General features: G+C 38.9%; 1 long non-coding RNA gene across 1 annotated transcript in view; it reads left to right on the top strand.

The window, feature by feature from the left end:
* Positions 1-9,850: 9,850 nt before the first annotated feature.
* Positions 9,851-13,703, top strand: part of LOC140501883 (uncharacterized) — a 227,347-nt gene continuing 223,494 nt past the window's right edge. The window contains exon 1 of the long non-coding RNA XR_011966402.1: positions 9,851-10,166. This is a non-coding gene — a long non-coding RNA (uncharacterized lncRNA). The remainder of the gene's footprint in view (positions 10,167-13,703) is intronic.

Here is a 13,703-nt window from a genome sequence, read left to right as displayed (position 1 = left end):
TCAGGAGCTAAATTATAATTTTTACAAATAAAAATAATTCTATAATATTCTTAAGAGAATTTAAACTGAACCTGGGGTTTTTGTAAGTGAACTTTTTCTTTTATAGCAAGGTATTCTCAGTTAAACGCATAACAAGGTTGTCTCAGCGTGACAATCCCCTGGTAATTTAAGGTGTGATATTGGAACAAAATGAAACACCTTAGGTCATTCAACAGTTAACAAAAGGAGATTTATTTATCTATTTATTTATTTGTTTGGTTGGTTATTTATTTAGCCATAACTGGAGAAAGATGTTTTCAAAAGGTAGGCCTTGAGAACCCCTTGAAGTGATTCAACTGAGCTATGCTCCCATCCCAATCCACTAACCAGACATCTGGACAGCCCCTCCAGTTCTTTATGGCTTCCTTGTATTTAGACAACTGGAATGCAGTCCTTGGTCCCTTGAGTCAACCAAGTCTAAATACCTTTTAAGGAAAAAATAGTCAAATTTGCATGGAGGGAAGGGTTAGGATATTGCTCCTAACACACACACACACACACACACATATACACACACATACACACACACACACACACACACACACACACGCCCTGTGGGGGTGCTAATTAAATCTATAGATAGCAGTGGGGAAGAGAAAGAGAAGAATGTCTAGACCACAAGTCAGTGTCAAACTCAAAGAGAAACATTTAATCTAGTACTTCTGCTGTAGGCAACATCTCCACTCTACAAAGAGGAACAAGAGTTAATATCAGAGAAGAAATAATACCGAAAGCTATGGCATCTGGACAGAGATAAGTATGGTCTGGGAGAATTTAGCTCTGACCCTTTCCAGAAGAGAGGATGTAGGGTAAAGAAGTAAGTACTCCACCCCTTCCCCCAGCTAACTTCCACAGTGGCACATCTATACCTGAAATGCACTCCTTTCTTAACCACTCCTCCCCACCCCATCCCTGCCACAGAATCTCCAATTTCCTTCAAAATAAAGTTTAAACATTATTGTGCCTATGAGCTCCTCCATATTTCTCTCACTACCCAGGTGCTACTGACTGCCAATTACTCTGTATTTATATCCTTCATCTTTCTGTCCCTCTGTTTCTGTTTCTGCGTGTGCGTGTAACATATATATATATGTTTGTATACATACACATACATAAATATGCATGTGTTTGATCAATCAAATGCTGCCTCATTTGCTTTCTCCTTTCCCTAAATATTCTTATCCAGGTGAAATCAAGTTAAAGTGAGCATTAAGGACAGCACTGAGAGAGAAAAGTCATACAACCACCTACACTGAGCAAAGAACCTCAGGGAATCAGGGAGAGTCAGCCCTAGATTGTTGCTGTTGGGTTGTTTTGGGTTCATTCTTCATTTTTGAAGAAGACCATGACATCAGAGAAATGATGACATGACTTGCACTTGACTTTGTTTTGAGGGATGGAGGGCTGTGCAAGGTCACCAACCTCACTTTCTCCTCTTGAGACATCTGGGTCTGGTGACCAGATATTCATCAGGATGACTGGAGATGGCCCTAGAAGCTTTATCTTGGCGGTGGGAGAATTTATGGTGCTGAACTTTCAATAAGTGAAGAATCCGTGAACTGATGGCAATATTTTCTCTATACAATATTTCCTCTATCTACCTCCACATCTCAATTAAGAGTAAACAAATGCTGGGCCCCTCTCCATATAAGGACAATAATTTTCATTTCTACAACACTCTAAGGTTAGCAAAACACTGTCCTCTTAATAACTCCAAGGTAGACAGTTGGAAGTATTATCATCTCTGTTTTTTCAGATGAGTAAGATAGTGAACAGAGAGATTAAATGATTGCCTATACTCACACAGCTACATGTTATGACTTAAACTCAGGTCTTCTGACTCCAAGACCTTCTGCCTTATGTCATACTTTCTCCCACAATTCTGCCCAGGAATCTTACCTTGTGACCTAGCATCATGGGGAATTTTCCTAGTCTGCTGTAGGGAGATTCTCTTACAAGTAAAAAAGGTACAACTTTAGCACTCCAAATTTTTGTCTTTCTGTAACATGGGAAGTTGAAGTATTTATTTTTTTTAAAATACCATACATTTGTGGTGTACTTGAGATTTCCTCAAAGCCCTTTCTTGATCCACTGGATCATTTGATCCTCACTGATAGGTAGGAGCTAGCCATTATTATCCCCATGTTATAGAGGAGAGAACAAAGATTCAGAGAGGTATTAAAGAAAAAAAATACTGTTTAAGTATTTCATGAATAGTTTTTGTTAATTTATCATTACTCCAACCTAAGCATTGTTCTGCTTGGAAAGAAAATGATAGAACTGGCCAAGGCCTCTCGTGCCCTCAGACATTTCTCTAACATAAGACATTTTACAGTGACATTTATGGGAATCTTAAACAAGAAAAATTTCATATTATTATAAAACATAGCTACACACTTCAATTAACATTCTGCTTCATCAACCTAGAACAGCAGTCACGTAGTCTTTGCCATTTTCCTAAAATGACTCCAAACCCTTACGGCCACTCTCCTCAGGGATTCTCCTTTCCAGCAGCTCCATACTGCCTGAAAAGTAATCAGAGACTTCTTCCTGCTCTTAGCCAGGTCATTGTCTTACCCCCTTCAGAGCACTGTAGAACAGGCCCTTTATCTGCCCACCTCCTTCAAGGGAGAAGTCTTTACTGGGCTGATTAGATGAGGAGAGCAGGACATTGTTTCAAGATCAACAGTTAAAAACCAACAAAGCTTTCTCTTTCAGATGAGTCCAAAGGCATTAGACAAGAAAAGTTTAAAATATATTTTTTAAATAATGTCTGTTCTTCAGCGAAGCTTGCTTTGAAAATTATATCTGTTCCAACAGGATCAACATATTAGATTGTTTAAGCATAATTTGAATTTTGTGTTCTTTTATGCACAGTTTTGTCTTTGAGGGAACACAGAAAATGACACCATTTCACAGTAACTCACAAACTGAAACTGTTGCCTACTTCCACAAGAAAACTTGTGGTTTTTTGCAAAGCAAAGTACCACATTTAATGCACATCTTGAAGTGCAGAAGGAGCTGTAGCGAAAAGGGGGATGTCTGGCCCATCTTCTACTATGGCCAAGGCTCTGCCCTTTCAGAGGCCATGACTAGGTTTTGCTGGTCCAAGCCCTGTGGAAACAGGGCCACAGATGGAGCCTGAGGCTAGGAACACTGACAGTATCTATGGTGGTATTTTCGTATTTCTTAACCACTTAACATGTATAAAACTGTACTATCATTTTTATTAGGTTCCTATCTTTTTTTATGTGTCACTGACAAAATTTTTGAGTACTTAGTCTCTAAACTTATTTTCCCTTTATGACTTGCAGGTTGATTTTTTTTTTTTTTGCAGGATTTGACAAGACATGGTAGTACCTTGTGCCTTCCTCTCCTGCTGGGTGCAGCACATCCCCTGAGGAAAGGGCCAGGCCGGGCATCTTCCATTTGCCCCCAAACAGCCACTTCCATCTATGCCAGCGCAAGGCAGTTTTCACCTCTTGCTCCCAGTCCAGTTTTCCAACTAGGATGTAGAAAACTTCCAGTGTAAAGATCAATCCTCACTCCGACCTCAGGCTTCACATCTCCTCCTGTGCCTGTTCTGTGAGGATAGAACAAGAGTGAGTGTCCTGCACTCAGTAATGAACATTCTCACAGATGGTCACACCCTTCACATTCCAATAAGATCTTCATCCAAACCCCATTCTACACCCCCCACACCTGATTCCTTATGCTCCTCCTCCTTCATCCCCCTTCTCCTCCATCCACTTCCAAGTTTCAGTCTAACTGCCAGCCCTTCCACTGAGCCTTCTGGAATATTTATTCCCTTCATCCACAAACTTCTCTTCATCAAAAATCATTTCCCCTTCTACTTCTTCCATCTATTAATTCGTAGTGAAGAAAACTCTGGCTTCCCCAGCTAGCCTCTCTTCCCAGAACTCACTGCCCCTTCACACATTCTCCTCAGCTCAAGGTCGAGGAGGGGAGTTGGAAGACTCCTTGCTCCCTAGTGCCTCTTCTAGGTTTTTTTCTCTTCCTCCATCATTAAGCAAACTCTCCTCCTTTGAGGTTCCTGCTATTCATATCTACCACCCAATCAAAATCATGGTGGTTATTGTCTACAAAACACCAGATCACTTCGTTTCCTCCCTCAGTAAATTTGATAACTGGCTCACAATTTTTCTCTCTTCCCAATTCTTGACCTCATACTAAGGGACTTCAACGTACATACCAACTCTGTCTCAAATACCCTGACCGCTCCACCTGCTGATAAGAGTGGAATGGTGAGTTGATAAGGAGGTATAGTAGGATTGCCCAGAGGCCCAGTTGAAGTCGAGTAGTGGATCCAGTCAGAACAATCCTGTCTTTGTTTCACAACACACGTGTAAAAGTGAAGGTGTGAATAGTGGGAGCGATCCAAGGCTGAGGTGTATCAGGACACAATCAGAAATATGATTAGCAGACTACAGACTTAAAAGAGGAGAGTGTAGAGTTGAATTGATTCACCAAAGGATCAAGATCGGGTAAAGAGGAGAGAGTGTTTAGTGCAGCGGAGATGCCTTGGGAGAAAACTGATGGTGTGGCCAAAGGATAGCGTTTGGTAAGGAAAAGCAGATGGAGAGGTTAATGGTCAGATAAGAGGATTTCAGAATTCTTGAAAATCAAAGTGATACATTAGTAGGTGATGGTAAGATCAAGGGTATGATCATCTTTGTGCATGGCTGAGGTGGGATGGAGGAGTATCTCATGAAAAATGAGTAGATTGAGGAGCTGAGTGGTTAGGGTGTTTGAAGGAGAGCCATTACATATGTTGAAGTCCCCTAACATGAGGATAGGACTTGAGGAGAAGAGAAAAAGTGTGAATCATATACTGAACTCATTGAGGAAGAAAGAGAAGTAACTTGGAGGTCTGTAGGCAACAGCTATCAGGACTGAGAGTTGGAATAATTAATCTTCACACAGGCAACGAGAATGGGCTATGCTTGTCCTGGATTTTGGTTTTCAAAGCTTCTGTGGGGTAGACTGGAGTGGTCAGAACTGTGGCTATGGAGGACAGTGCAGCTGTTGTGTGGGGTTTAATCAGCCATTGAGCAAGACAGCCAGAGACCACTGCTGCAAGAAGAGATTATTATATTGGATCAAGGATAAGGATGGAAGCTGCAATGAAAGAAGACTAACTGATTAGACTGCCAGCTAGTGTGAATCATTTTTGAATGGAGAACTAGGCAGGGGACACTAATTTCCAATATTGTCTTTCCTGCCTTCAGTCTTGTTATAATCTGTTATTCAGGGATAGGACCCTACCCACCTCCCTCTTCACCCCCATACAAGCACATACCAAATACACCCCCCACCACCACCACTTTCCATGATAAGAAGGTTAAGTAGCTAGTGCCCATGCTTTGGGAATTTACCCCTTTACTCCTGAAGACCTGTGAGGGCACATGGAGGAAGTTTAGGAGCAGACTAGAGGCAGATGGCTTTTTACAAGAATGTGTGAATAATTTCCTTTCTTTCTGTTGAGTTCAATTAACTCTGTGATCCTGGTAGGTTAAGTATTTGAGTCCTGTGGATAGGGGACAAATTATGACTAGAAAAAGGAAAGGAAAGTCTAGAGTCAGCTTAAGGAATCATCAATTATGTACAAGCCACTGAGTAATATTTTGAGTAAAAATTTATTTCATTTCTGAGCTTGAGTCTGGACAGAGTCAGTATTGCTGCTTGAAGTATCAAGCTCAGCAGTAGGAGACACAGTCTAGGTGTTTGCAGGTTGAACACCATCTGGTGATTAATGAGAATATTACAGCCTTTTAGTAATACTATCCCATGCATGCATCAGAGAGACTCTGATGATACCATTTGGCTTGGGATTCAAGTAGAATACCACCTTGTAGGCAGTTCAGTTATTACAGTCCCTTGCTGGATAATAACAGTGAAACAATGTCTTAATATCAGTCAATTTAAGGAAAGAAGCTGCTCAAGCTGCCTCAATCAAGAACACCAAGAAAAGGGCTAATAGTGTAGTAGAAAGAGTCTGAATTTGATGTCCGAGGTTCAAATCTGGGGTTTGACATTTACTAAGTAGATGTCCTCTGGTGTTCCTGGAAGCTCCAGTTCTATGATCCTATGACCTTATAATCCTACTATGTGAAGTTGGTCAAGTCACATAACTTCTCTGGGCCTCTTTCATCATCTGTAAAATGGATGACTTTGAAAGTCCCTTCCAGCTCTAAATCTCTGCTTCTATACAGAGAAATACTTGGTCAAGTATGGTTTGAATTAGATGGCTTCTAAGAACCCTTCTAACTAAAATTCTGCCCTTCTGGATCATATTTATGTGTGTACAGGCACCGTTGTCCCTATTAGATTACAAGGTCCTGGAGAGCAGGTACAATGTGTGTTTTTCATTTTTCTGTCTCCAGCCCCTAGCTAGTACCTTACACATAGTAGGTGCTTAATAAAAGCTTCACAAACTGAGGAATACCTAGAGTCATTTGGCCCAGGTTTTTCACTTACACAGTCTGTAACCCCTCCAGGACTTTTTAAAATACTGTACTTGAACTTCAGATCGTAAGGAGCCATCCTTTCTCCTTGTTGCTTCTCTAATCACTGATATAACCCTAAAAACTCAGGGCGTAGGACAGTCATGCCAGTTTCCCACACTCCCAAGGACAGCTGTGGTTGTATCTCATATATAAAATCCTTGTTGCTTAGTCAAATTCTGTGCTTTCATTTACAGGTTCACAAATGGCATTTTTTCTTTAAAGCTTTACTTTATACCTTGATTGATTTCTCAATTAGCTAATACTAAAACTAAAGGTGTCAGAAGATGTGGATTCTACCTTGGAAAGATGGAGATGGATGATCTGTAAAGCTCCTTCCAGCTTTAACATCTGGGAATTTTTGTGAACACTATGTTCAGTTAGGACAAATTCCAATCATGAGTGTCCTTCTTGTGTCTGACATTAGAAATGGGAATCCTTGTCATCTCACTTTGTTCAGAAGTTCCCACAGCTCCCTAATTATGATTCAATTAACTTAAATACCTGGGTGGGATTATTCTAATTATCCAGGGCTATCAACCTTCTATTCCAGTTACCTACCTCACCTCTGGTGGAGGCTGAATCATTAGCTGTCCCTAAAGTATACACACCCTCAGGTTATTAACTTTCTACTGAGTCACTTCATGGGGAAGGGAAAAGGAAATAATGGAGCCCAGTCTTGGTAGAGAGAAAACCTATGACCAATTGAAAGATAATACAATATAATTTTAAGATTAAATAATCTTTTTTTCCTATGAATTTGACAAGTGGTAAACATGAACATTTACTTAAGCAAAGACATAAAAATATTAATATGATATTGTGAATATTACATAAAGCATTTTTAAACCTATATTAAATTTAACATGGTAGGAAATATGCTCTGCTTATCTATGTCCCCTTCCAAATTTTCTTCTGTTTTTTTTTTTATTTCACTAGCAGTTTTTTTATTTTTATTCTTTTAACACAAGGAAATTCCACAGAGGTTAAAAAGCAGAATATGTTTTAAAAAGTTCCCCTTTTCATTCTAGTGTGATCTCTCTGTTGATTATTTCTAGTTCATCCTGTAAATAGCTTGTTTGTACACAGTTGTTTGCAATGCGAAGAAGGACTATTTTTCCCTTTCTTTATAATCTCAGTGTTTAGCACAGTGCTTGGCACATGGTAAGCATTTAATAAATGTTTATTTACTGAGTGACATGAAGGGAGTGATTCTGTCCTACCTAAATGTTTACTTCACTGAACCTCTATCAGTGTTATCTCTCAATCTCTCTGGGCCATAATTTTATTGGTAAAACAAGGAAGGTGAACTAGATGACCTCTAATGTTCCTGCCCACTCTAAATCTATGATCCCATAAGCCTACAAACAGGAATAAATTCGGTGGTTATAAACTATGGAGGCAACATGGTACAATGGATAAATGGATAAAGCTGGTTCTCGTGTCAGAATTCTGGTTCATATTCTATTCTGGGGCTTACTGCTTATGTGACCTTGAACAAGTTGCTTAACTTCTCTGGATCTCAGTTTCCTTATCTGTAAAATAAGTGTTAGACTAAATGCCCTCTGAAGCTCCTTCCAGCTCTGGAACCATGAAACTGAGGCCATTGAGTTAAGGGGTAGAAGATATTACTGTTAGTTGGAGTGGTAAGTTTCATAGATGGCCTGAAACTGGATCTGGGTCTTAAGGCTTTGATGAGTATGTAGATTCTGGAGAGGAGGAGTGCAGTAAACAGATGGAATATATATCTATGGGGCTATCTATATGATATCTACACATACATACATATATATGTGTTATATATGCATATGTGTATATTGCATGTCCATATGTGTGTACTATGTCTTGAGCATGGCATAGATAGATATGGTTTGAGACCTAGACCACTTTTCTAAGAAGTAGGAGGGCTGTGCCTACACTGCTAGCAACCTAGTTTGGGCTGGGGAGTTAAGGGGATGGGAACAAGGAAAGAAACAGTTAAGTGATCTCTTCTATGTTGGATATCAGGCTAGAACTATCTATTTGCCACCCCTCAATCACTCTAGTTGAAGAGTATGATGTTTAAGGGATCATAACAAAAGTCACTTCTCTGATCACTCTTAAGTTGGAGGGGTAGCTCTTAGTTTAAATGCATCAGCTTGGCCCCTCATCATCAAATTCTAGTTTCACAAAAGATCATCATAAATACAATGATGCAAGCAAAACAGCACTTAGGGATTGGGGTTCTATAAATGAGAATATACCAAAGAGTACCCACAAGTAAATGAACTCTTCAGTTGAGAGTGAAAAATATCTAAGCTCAAACCATGAGAAAGAGACTGACCTTTCCTAGGGGAAGTTCTGAGTCAGCCTTTGTTAGAATTATAAGTCTTGGAGGTCAAAGAAGATGATGGACCAGCTCCCATACCTGCTCAATGGCTCCAAGGACACCAGTCCACTAATATCTTTCCCCTTTCTTCTTTCTTCCTTTCTTTTTCATTACCTCTTTTTCATCTCTCTCTCTCTCTCCCCTCCCTAAAGCTTCTCTTTCCATACAAATCTCCAATTTATCTCTCTGAATTCTCTGGAACAAACTGAAGTAAATCCCTTTCACAAGTCACATTTATCATTTTCTAAGTCAGCCAGGAATCATGTGGACATAATACATGGCATAGGCTATCTCTCCATAAAACTGCCCTAGACTTGAGTGGAATCAGGATCACAGAGAACCTTCCAGGGAGAGGAGATGGCATGAATGCCACAAGTTGGGAAGGAACACGTAGAGCATAAGTGATGATGAGTAAACTTATCTGCTTGTCCACCTCAGAACATTCATACACCTTGCTTTCTACCCATTGCAAGTATCTTACTCTTATTGCTGTTGTTGGAGGGTGATTTATTGATTTGCAGGTGAATTGGATTTAAGTGAGGCAGGGTAAGGCTCTCCTCTTCTCCTCCAGGGTCATCTAAGTCCAATGAAAGACCTTGGCCTTTTTAAGCTAAGGTCTTTCCCAGGTCTCCGTTTGTCTGAGGCAACACCCATTCAATGATTTAAGACTAGGTAAGAAAAAAGGCAAAAGATGGTCTAGTTTGCCTACTAAAAAAAAAAAATCAAACTGGAAGGGCAAGACCCTCAGGGTTTCTAGTCAGAACAGAAACAATTGCTATTTGCACTCACTCTGAGCCATCAAAATCCAAACAATGACCAAGTGAGGTTTGGGTTGGGACTTATTGGCCAATCGATGAGAGCCAGAGTAATTTGGATTTAAGGTCATAATCAAGTAGCTCCATTTGAATCCCAACGAGCTTTATTGAAGTCTGGTTTTTCAGAGCTCTATTTCAAGAAATCATAATGGGGCTTGGGGCAAAAGAGTCCCAGTTTTTTTTAAAAAATGATAGAATAAATAAGTAACTTAGAAAGGCCAAGGTCTCCCACTGAATCTGAGGTCATCTCCAGTTGTCCTGACCTGTGTCTTGCCACTGGACTAAAATGACCCTGGAGCAGAGAAAGAGGCCGATGTTTGCAGAGCTCTGCCTCACTTAAATCCAATTCACCTGCAAGTCAAGACATCACCCTCCTGATGTCTTTGGTTCTCTTCAAGAACAAAGGACAAACAACAATCTGTGAGTAGTAGTAGCTGCCCCATTGGGGACCCAACTGGTCAGCTCCAATTGGGCAATGCTCCTTCCTTCCTTCCTTCTTTTTTTGCTCTATTTCCAAAGAAATATAAATTTTAATTGCTGAAGTCTCACAAGATATCTTGGAGTTTGAGGGGCTAGATTTTTTTCTTTTCTGTACTTATTTATCTTACTTTGTAACCCTCCACAATTAAGGTACGAATCTGATGACCTTAAAGATTTACAGGCAATGCAACGCACCCCAACACACACACACACACACACACACACACACACACACACACACACACACACACACACACACACACACAATCTTCCTAACCCTCTTATCTCTGGAAATTTTCCCAGGAGGTAGGTCTAGGGAAGGAAGCAAAAACTTCCAACAACGGTCAATCACTTTCAAGCCAAGTCCCCACAGTAGGTTGCCTACGCAATTAGAGTAAAGCAGGATATCCACTAAATATCTACATTGAGCTGATAGAGCAGATTAATTTTTAACATTTTCAAGTTCACATATGGTAAATAGTTCTATCCTCAGATGCTTCCAATATCTTGCTTAATGCTTTCACAGACAGGGGCCCATTCTATATAGAATTCATGTGTCTTCTAAAGCCCTACAGTGGGATATAGGTATGAAAAATATATCCTATGAGGAAAAGTTATCAGATTCACAAAATTGGAATCACAGAATTTGATTAGAACGATTGCAAGGAAGCAATGGTTGAAACAATACCCACTTCTGGAAGGAATCCCAACTATAATATACATGACCAGCAGTCATCCAGTCCCTGCTTGATGACTTTCACTGAGGTAAAACCCACTATATCCTGAGGCATAACATTCCACTTCAAAACAACTTTAATTGTTAGGATTTTTCCTGAAAAGAAGCCTAAGCTTATCTTTTTTGCAAAACACTTCAGAAACAAAGATATTTACTTTAGAGAATAATAGGCTAAGGGGTCACTTAGTTACTATATTAACCCATTTTAAAATCTCTGTCCTACCTTGTCCTTCACGTGGTGGTTGTGAGAAACAAGTAGGATCATGTATATGAAAGCACTTTAGAAACTAGATAGTACAAACGGAAAGCATAATAATACAGTAAGATTTCTACTGGGGTAGGGAGATAACCAGCAAATTGCTGTAGACCAGCATACGCTACAAAGGCAATAGGCTGATGGCTCTGCCTGCTTCACTTAGTCTTCTGTTCTTGTCTTAGATTTACTTGGCTTGTTCATCAGGAAAGCTTACTGGGGGGAGGAGAACTTTCTGATCCTAGCCTCCCTACGGCACCTATGGTTGTGTGTGCGTGCGTGTGTGTGTGTGTGTGTGTGTGTGTGTTTGTTTAAAAGCGAAGTCTGCCAGATTAGTTTAGGAGCCCCAGACTCCCAATTAGGGATTGAAGAGTCAGTAAAAAACAAACCAATAGCAGCAACAGCAGCAAAAAATAGTTGTCCAAAACCAAGAACTTTATACAAGTTCTAAAAAATAGATTTTGAGGGGTCGTTAGGTGGTGCAATGAACAGAGCACTGGCCCGGGAGTCAGATGGACCTGAGTACAAATCTTGGCCTCAGATAATTATTAGCCGTGTGACCCCAGGCAAGTCACTTAACCCCGACTGACTCCCCCGAATAAAAAATACATTTTATTTTGTTATTTATATCTTTGTATTGTAATCTATTTTGTTGGTATACATTGAGCAAAATAGTTTTAAATGATTTCTGTTTCTTCTTTATTTGTTGTGAATTTTCCTTTTTTGTTTTGGATATTGACAATTTGTCTTTCCTCTGCTTTTATCCCATTAGTCAATGGGTTATCTAATTTATTAGGTATTTAAAAATTTAAATTTAAAAATAGCTCCAAGCTCTATTTATCAATTTGATTTATCTTTATTTATCTTCTTTGATTTTCAAGATGACTGTTTTGGTGTTCGTACTTTAAAATTTTTTTCTAATTTTTTTCAGTTCAATACCCAATCATTAATTTGTTCTTTTTCTCTTATGTTAGTGAAGGCTTTTTGTCCTATATATTTTCTCCTAATGACTTCTTTGGTTGCATCCTACAAGTTATGGTATGTAATCTCAATTTTGTCATTTCCTTTGATGAAATTATCATTTATTACTTTATTTCTTCTCTGACTCATCTGTTCTTTAGGATTAAATTTTTTATATCCATGTTTGAATGTTTTCTTCAAAGGTTTTCTTCAATTGATGACAATTTTAACTGCATTGTGGTCTGAACATATTTAATATTTTTACTTCTCTGCATTAATTTGAGAAGATTTGTTCCCTCATACATGGTCAATTTTTAAAGGTGTCACCCAGAGCTGAGAAATACGCATATTCCTCTCTGTTCACATTCAATAATCACTAGAAATCTTTCATATCTATTTTTTCTTAAATTATATCCAGATGCTTAACTACTTTCTTATTTATCTTTGAGGTCTGAAGGAAATATTACTAAAGTTGAGGTCCCCAGTTACTAAAGTTTTGTTGTCTATTTTCCCTATAATTCAATTAATTTCCTTCCAGTATTTATTGTGTATATGGATATGTATTAACTATTGATGCTTCACTGTTTATGGTGCCTTTAAACATAATGCAGTTAGTCTTGAGGCAACTTAAAAAAATTCTGCACTAGTAGTCATTTTAACTCTATGTCAATCTTTAGATATTTCAAGTGCATTTCTTGCAGAGTTGTTGGATTCTGTTTTATAATCTATTCTGATATCCTCTGTTTTATGTCTGAATTTCCTCCCTTCGTGTTCACTGTTATGGGTGATCATTAATTGCATATTTCTCTCAATTATATCCTATTATACTCGTCCCCCTCACTCTTTTTCTTCCATTTCCCCTATTTGCAGAGAAGGGGATAGTAAAAGGGAAGAAATCCGATCAACATTAGTAATCTATAATGGAAGAATTTTTTTCCCTTACTCCTCTGTCCCTCCTCTTTTCATCAAGCTCAGATCCTTTGATTCTTAAATTTTTTTCTCATTTTTTTTGCCCTTTTATGATCAAAAGCTGACATTTGTTCTCCTTACAAATTTTTCCATCTCCAGCTCTACTCTCTCTTTTACCAATCTCTCCTCTTTCCTTGTCCTTTCCTGTTTCCCTGTGGAGCTTAATGTATTTCTATATCAAACTTGTTGTGTAGTCAACCTTCTTTTACCATGATACCTTCTGTGTGTGTGTGTGTGTGTGTCTGTTTGTCTCCCTGTCTCATCTCTCCTCTCTGTTTTTTCATATTTCCCTGTGGATCTTGATGGATTTCTACACCAGACTCTTAGTGCATTCAACATTTCCTTTATCCACCTCAGAAAATAATGAAATCATGAGGTACTTGATCTTATACCTCTTTCTCCATGTTGTATACTCTTCTTTGTGCACCATTGATATGGTCCCTCCCTATCTTCCTCCTTTATTTCCCAGTATATTCATTTTTCTTTCTTCTCTTAAAATCTTCAAAAGAGAATATAACCAACCTCCATACCTTTGTCTTCTTTATCTTCCTCTGTTTCT

This window comes from Notamacropus eugenii, chromosome 4 (genome assembly GCF_028372415.1).
Source record: "Notamacropus eugenii isolate mMacEug1 chromosome 4, mMacEug1.pri_v2, whole genome shotgun sequence".
NCBI classification, from domain to species: Eukaryota; Metazoa; Chordata; class Mammalia; order Diprotodontia; family Macropodidae; genus Notamacropus; species Notamacropus eugenii.
This window is presented reverse-complemented; position numbering and strand designations above follow the sequence as displayed.